At 42.5% G+C, this 7,500-nt stretch overlaps 1 protein-coding gene across 3 annotated transcripts in view; it reads right to left on the bottom strand.

Annotated features, from left to right (window-relative positions):
- Positions 1 to 2,485, bottom strand: part of tmem51b (transmembrane protein 51b) — a 28,272-nt gene extending 25,787 nt beyond the window's left edge. The window contains exon 1 of one of the 3 annotated variants that reach the window (XM_062038276.1): positions 2,164 to 2,485. The gene's annotated coding sequence lies outside the window, so the exon portion shown is untranslated. The remainder of the gene's footprint in view (positions 1 to 2,163) is intronic. The other 2 variants (XM_062038275.1, XM_062038277.1) reach the window with 2 other exon arrangements.
- Between the last annotated feature and the right edge of the window lie 5,015 nt (positions 2,486 to 7,500).

The following is a 7,500-nucleotide window of genomic DNA, read 5'->3' as shown; positions in this document are numbered from 1 at the left end:
CTACCAGGCATGTTCTCAGTTGGTTATTTATGCGTCATATAACGTACACTTATTCAGCCTGTTGTTCACTATTCTTTATTTTAAATTGCCTTTCAAATGTCTATTCTTGGTGTTGGATTTTATCAAAAAAATTTCCCCCAAAAATGCGACTTATACTCCAGTGCGACTTATATGTTTTTTTCCTTCTTTATTATGCATTTTCGGCCGGTGCGACTTATACTCCGGAGCGACTTATACTCCGAAAAATACGGTAGTATTTCTCCAGCAATGGTCATGTGCTGACATAAATGATGGTATTTTTGAGAGGTAATCATTGAAGTCGGACATCCCTGCTTGGACCTCGGCATCAAGAGTTGGAATTGGGGGTTAAATCACCAAAAATGATTCCCGGGCGCGGGCCACCGCTGCTGCCCACTGCTCCCCTCACCTCCCAGGGGGTGAACAAGGGGATGGGTCAAATGCAGAGGACACATTTCACCACACCTAGTGTGTGCGTGACTATCATTGGTACTTTAACTTAACATCACTGAAGGCCTAGGTCAGGGGTCGGCAACCTGCGGCTCTTTGATCACTCTGATGCGGCTCGGCTGCATACTTGCCGACCCCCCCGATTTTTCCGGGAGGAAATCTCCCGGGGCAAACATTCTCCGATTTTCACCCGGATAACAATATTGAGGGCGTGCCGTGATGGCACTGCCTTTAACGTCCTCTACAACATGTCGTCGCGTCCGCTTTTACACCATGCTATCTGCGTGCCGGCCCGGTCACATGTTGTATGCGGCCTCTGCTTACACATGTAATCCCATGCATCTCTAACTCTTCCGGGCTACATTATACACCCCCGCTACCACCAAACCCTGCCCCCCCCAACCTCAACCGACGCACGGAGGGGTTGGTGGTAGCGGGGGTGTATAATGTAGCCCAGAAGAGTTATGGATGCATGGGATTCTGGGTATTTGTTCTGTTGTGTTTATGTTGTGTTACGGTGCGGATGTTCTCCCGAAATGTGTTTGTCATTCTTGTTTGGTGTGGGTTCACAGCGTAGGTCTCACTTAGACCTACACTTCATATATTGACAACCCCCAGCAAAAATCAACAGGAAGTTTGCAATTCCCCGTTCAAAACAAAAGTTTTTTAAAAACCGGTCACCTTTTTTCAAACATTATCTCCTCTGAGCGCGTTTGTCGTGTCGGCTTCAAACTAGCACAGGAGAGAGATTGAACCCTTCTGATTAAAAGTTGACCAAAGAGTTTTAATTACTGCTCCGGTTTGGATTTTATGTGCCGTTAAAGTCGGTCCCGTCCATCGCTGCTTGCAGCTTTCATTTTCTTTATTTTGTGAAACGGGTCAAAATGGCCGACCCCTGGCCTAGGTGGGAAACGCGCGGCCCTGTCACGCCAAAATTTCTTCCCTCTACAAAAACCTTCCCTCCCCCATTTACTTCCGTGGTCATGTTTCCTTTTGCGTCATTGACAGCGATCGATAGCACTTCGGCTTTGACTGCCCGTCGCTGGAAGGATACTTCGTCTTTGACAGCTGCTGGAATCTGAAGAAATCGATTATTGTTGGGTTTTTTTTGTACAGGCGCGAAACAGGACAGTCGCGTGCAGGTTAAGGACCCCCGGCAACTTTGTGATTTTATTGGACGCAGCCCCGGAAGTAAATGGGGGGAGGGAAGGTTTTTGTAGACGGAAGAAATTTTTGTAAGATTCTTAAAATGTGCCACGGGCCCTTGAAAACCAAGCTGCGGGCACCAAATGGCCCCAGGGCCTCACTTTGGACACCGGTGGTCTATGCAGGTGCATGTTTCGTCTCTGTCAATCATTAATCACTGGGTTCACTTCCTGCCTTGTATGCTGCAGCTTCATATATAATGGTCAATAAAACAAAAGGTGTACATACGACAAAGCTAATTGGGGCTTTAGTATGTTGTGCACTAAGAAGTGTGCACTAAGAAGTGTGCATCAATGAGGAATGTTGTCAACAGAGATTCTAACAAGTGTCCTTCAGTCAATGCTAGGCTAACAAGGGAGGGACCTCAGAGGGAGGAACTTCTACTTCTGCCACATTTTTAAACCTCCTTTTTCTTAAATCTACATCCCCATTTGGACCCAAAAGCGAACATGAATGTGCTGTGTTGACACCTTGGGGCCTAATTCTTACCTCGAACAAAGCCCCGTTGCCGTGGACTTCCTTCATGGGTGACTTACCTGAGTCACGCAGGTGTGCTGCTCCACCGAGCTCACCAACACACGTAGACTCGCCACGGATACACGCATACAAATGGAAAAGATTGACTCCCGGCGGTAAAGTCACCTTAAAGAGTGTTCATTCCAAAAGATGACAAGGTTTTAAGTAGGTTGGGAGGAACTTTCAAGTCCAAACTACAACCGCCTTCGGAGAGGGAACCTCCTTCCTGTAGAGAGCGCGCCTGCCGCCTTCAGGAAGCCGGGAAGCCACCGGGTCCTAGCGCCGCCCCCTGCCAGTTCACAGTACTACAGTTCGGACAAGGCCAGTCACAAATATATACAGTCGTGGTCAAAAGTTGTAAAAAACATAATGTCATGGCTGTCTTGCGTTTCCAATAATTTCTACAACTTTTTTTTTGTGATTGGAGCACATCCTTGTTGGTCACAAAAAAAAAAACATTCATGAAGTTTGGTTCTTTTATGAATTTATTATGGGTCTAATGAAAATGTGACCAAATCTACTGGGTCAAAAGTATACATACATCAATGGTTACATGTCCCTTGGCAAGTTTCACTGCAATAAGGCGCTTTTGGTAGCCATCCACAAGCTTCTGGTTGAATTTTTGACCACTCCTCGTGACAAAAAATTGGTGCAGTTCAGCTACATTTTTGTTTCATCTGACCACAGAACTTATCTTTGTCCATGTGATGTCAGATGAAACAAAACTTGAGCTGTTTGGCCACAATACCCATCAATATGTTTGGAGGAGAAAAGGCGAGGCCTTTAATCCCAGGAACACCATGACTACCGTCAAGTAGAGATGTCCGATAATGGCTTTTTTGCCGATATCAGATATTCCCATATTGTCCAACTCTTAATTACCGATTCCGATATCAACCGATACCCATATATACAGTCGTGGAATTAACACATTATTATGCCTAATTTTGTTGTGATACATTAAACAATGTAACAAGGTTTTCCAAAATAAATCAACTCAAGTTATGGCAAAAAAATGCCAACATGACACTGCCATATTTATTATTGAAGTCACAAAGTGCATTTTTTTTTTTTAACATGCTTCAAAACAGCAGCTTGGAATTTGGGACATGCTCTCCCTGAGAGAGCATGAGGAGGTTGAGGTGGGCGGGGTTGAGGTGTGGGGCGTAGGGGGTGTATATTGTAGCGTCCCGGAAGAGTTAGTGCTGCAAGGGGTTCTGGGTATTTGTTCTGTTGTGTTTATGTTGTGTTACGGTGCGGATGTTCTCCCGAAATGTGTTTGTCATTCTTGTTTGGTGTGGGTTCACAGTGTGGCGCATATTTGCAACAGTGTTAAAGTTGTTTATACGGTCACCCTCAGTGTGACCTGTTGACCAAGTATGCGTGGCATTCACTTGTGTGTGTGTGCCTTCAAGGTTTATTGGCGCTCTGTACTTCTTCCTACGTCCGTGTACACAGCAGCGTTTTAAAAAGTCATACATTTTACTTTTTGAAACCGATACCGATCATTTTGAAACCGATACCGATAATTTCCGATATTACATTTTAAAGCATCTATCGGCCAATAATATCGGCAGTCTGATATTATCGGACATCTCTACCGTCAAGCATGGTGGTGGTAGTATTATGCTCTGAGCCTGTTTTACTGCCAATGGAACTGCTGCTTTACAGAGAGTAAATGGGACAAAAATCAGCATGTGTCTTACTTTATAAAGAATTGCAATGGATTTGGATATGTTTCCCTTTATGTATTCAATCTGCGGTTTCCGACATAATTTATGATAAATTATTATTCCCAAGAACTTAGTTTCATATACTCCACTTGATTTAATTTTAATTTTGCTTCACAATTTGTCCTTGCACCACTAAACACCGTAAATTAACACATCATTTAACCTAAACACTCTTAAGTGGAGGTATGACTGTATTGGAAGTGGTGTTGCTATATTTTTTCATTGTTAAAATGAACATCAGCAAGTTAAATACTGAAACGCCCCTTGATTGGACTAGGACAACATCGTTATTAATTACTATAATTTTAAACAAATTGATGATATTGTAACGACCCGCTAGCGTTTGTTGATTTTCCTGTTAATATTGATGTTCAGAGTTCCCATGTTGGTGAAGTTACCATGACTGGAAGGTGATGGGCGGAAAATGAGTAAGTTGTCAGACGAGAAAAGATCGGTAATTAAAGTTAAAAAAAGAGCGTTCGACTTTGTGCGACTGGGTAATATTAATGTTGATGTATGATCCTAAAGAGGAAAAATATACAGTCGTGGTCAAAAGTTTACATACACTTGTAAAGAACATAATGTCATGGCTGTCTTGAGTTTCCATTCATTTCTACAACTGTTATTTTTTTGTGATAGAGTGATTGGAGCACATACTTGTTGGTCACAAAAAACATTCATGAAGTTTGGTTCTTTTATGAATTTATTATGGGTCTACTGAAAATGTGACCAAATCTGCTGGGTCAAAAGTATACATACAGCAATGTTAATATTTGCTTACATGTCCCTTGGCAAGTTTCACTGCAATAAGGCACTTTTGGTAGCCATCCACAAGCTTCTGGTTGAATTTTTGACCACTCTTCTTGACAAAATTGGTGCAGTTCAGCTAAATGTGTTGGTTTTCTGACATGGACTTGTTTCTTCAGCATTGTCCACACGTTTTAAGTCAGGACTTTGGGAAGGCCATTCTAAAACCTTCAATTCTAGTCTGATTTAGCCATTCCTTTACCACTTTTGACGTGTGTATGGGAGCATTGTCCTGTTGGAACACCCAACTGCGCCCAAGACCCAACCTCCGGGCTGATGATTTTAGGTTGTCCTGAAGAATTTGGAGGTAATCCTCCTTTTTCATTGTCCCATTTACTCTCTGTAAAGCACCAGTTCCATTGGCAGCAAAACAGGCCCAGAGCATAATACTACCACCACCATGCTTGACGGTAGGAATGGTGTTCCTGGGCGTAAAGACCTCACCTTTTCTCCTCCAAACATATTGCTGGGTATTGTGGCCAAACAGCTCTATTTTTGTTTCATCTGACATCACATGGACAAAGATAAATTATGTGGTCAGAACATGTAACCAAATATTAACAAACTTCATGAATGTTTTTTGTGACCAACAAGTATGTGCTCCAATCACTCTATCACAAAAAAATAAGAGTTGTAGAAATGATTGGAAACTCAATAACTCAGCCAAGAACGTTGAAATACACTATATTGCCAAAAAGTATTTGGCCACCTGCCTTGACTCACATATGAACTTGAAGTGCCATCCCATTCCTTACCCAATATGATGTCGGTCCACCTTTTGCAGCTATTACAGCTTCAACTCTTCTGGGAAGGCTGTCCACAAGGTTGCGGAGTGTGTTTATAGGAATTTTCGACCATTCATCCAAAAGCGCATTGGTGAGGTCACACACTGATGTTGGTGGAGAAGGCCTAATTCACCCCAAAGGTGTTCAACCGGGTTCAAGTCAGGACTCTGTGCAGGCCAGTCAAGTTCATCCACACCAGACTTTGTCATCCATTTCTTTATGGATTTTGCTTTGTGCACCGGTGCAGAGTCATGTTGGAAGAAGAAGGGGCCCGCTCCAAACTGTTCCCACAAGGTTGGGAGCATGGAATTGTCCAAAATGTTTTGATATCCTGGAGCATTCAAAGTCATATATAGTGTAAGTTATTCATGAAAGCACGGAGAAGCAGCTGGAAGGAAATAGTGTAAAAGTCCACTCTCCAAGGCACACGCTGGACATAAATGTTACATTCTATTGCAGTTAGTAGCAGTACAGTCTATTGTATTGTTTTTAGTCAATATTTAGTATCCAAACGTTTGTTGTTCTTTTTCAAAGATGTGCTATTTTGCGGGGCCAAGCACCAATGAAAAGTTTTTATTTAATTTCAATGGGCGAGATACAGGTTTTTTTTTTAGCTAAGAGTCGGTCACAGAATCAATTAAAGGCCTACTGAAAGCCACTACTACCGACCACGCAGTCTGATAGTTTATATATCAATGATGAAATCTTAACATTGCAACACATGCCAATACGGCCGGGTTAACTTATAAAGTGCAATTTTAAATTTCCCGCCACACTTCCGGTTCAAAACGTTTTATGCTGCTGACGTATGCGTGTGACGTCACGAGGGCAAGGGAAGTATTTGGAGTCCGTAGAATCCTATACAAAAAGCTGTTTTCATTTCATAATCGTCGATCGCTGGAACGCAGGTGAGCACGGGTGTTGATGAGCAGATGAGGGCTGGCTGGCGTAGGTGGAGCGCTAATGTTTTTAGCATAGCTCTGTGAGGTCCGGTTGCTAAGTTAGCTTCAGCGTCGTTAGCAAAAGCATTGTTAAGCTTTGCCAGGTGTAATTCTCAGCCAGACTGAGAATTATTAACCGTGTATTTACATGTCCATGGTTTAATAGTATTGTTGATCTTCTGTCTATCCTTCCAGTCAGGGATTTATGTATTTTGTTTCTATCTGCATTTGAGAACGATGCTATCACGTTAGCTCAGTAGCTAAGTGTGTCACCGATGTATTGTCGTGGAGATAAAAGTCACTGTGAATGTCCATTTCGCGTGCTCGACTCTCATTTTCAAGAGGATATAGTATCCGAGGTGGTTTAAAATACAAATCCGTGATCCACAATAGAAAAAGGAGAGAGTGTGGAATCCAATGAGCCAGCTTGTACCTAAGTTACGGTCAGAGCGAAAAAAGATACGTCCTTCACTGCCTCTCTAGTCATCCACTCTAACGTTCCTCATCCACGAATCTTTCATCCTCGCTCAAATTAATGGGGTAATCGTCGCTTTGTCGCTCCGAATCTCTCTCGCTCCATTGTAAACAACGGGGAATTGTGAGGAATATTACCTCCTGTGACGTCACGCTACTTCCGGTACAGGCAAGGCTTTTTTTTATCAGCGAGCAAAAGTTGCAAACTTTATCGTCGATTTTCTATACTAAATCCTTTCAGCAAAAATATGGCAATATCGCGAAATGATCAAGTATGACACATAGAATGGATCTGCTATTCCCGTTTAAATAAAAAAAAATCATTTCAGTAGGCCTTTAAGCTTGTAAGTTGAGGTACTACTGTAGATCTATAATATTGGTGGGCAAGCCAGGACTACTTGTGTTAGTACTGTATAGTCTCACAATAAAATGATCACACATTTCAAGTAGAGATCTGCTAGTGTAGAAAGATTAGATCACACATTAAGCCTGTAGGTGCAATGTTGTATGCGATTACTTCCAAAGCGACGTGAGCTTAGTGCTGCGTAAACAAACACATTCCTTCACCTG

Source organism: Entelurus aequoreus, linkage group LG26 (genome assembly GCF_033978785.1).
Source record: "Entelurus aequoreus isolate RoL-2023_Sb linkage group LG26, RoL_Eaeq_v1.1, whole genome shotgun sequence".
In the NCBI taxonomy this organism is placed as follows: domain Eukaryota; kingdom Metazoa; phylum Chordata; class Actinopteri; order Syngnathiformes; family Syngnathidae; genus Entelurus; species Entelurus aequoreus.
This window is presented reverse-complemented; position numbering and strand designations above follow the sequence as displayed.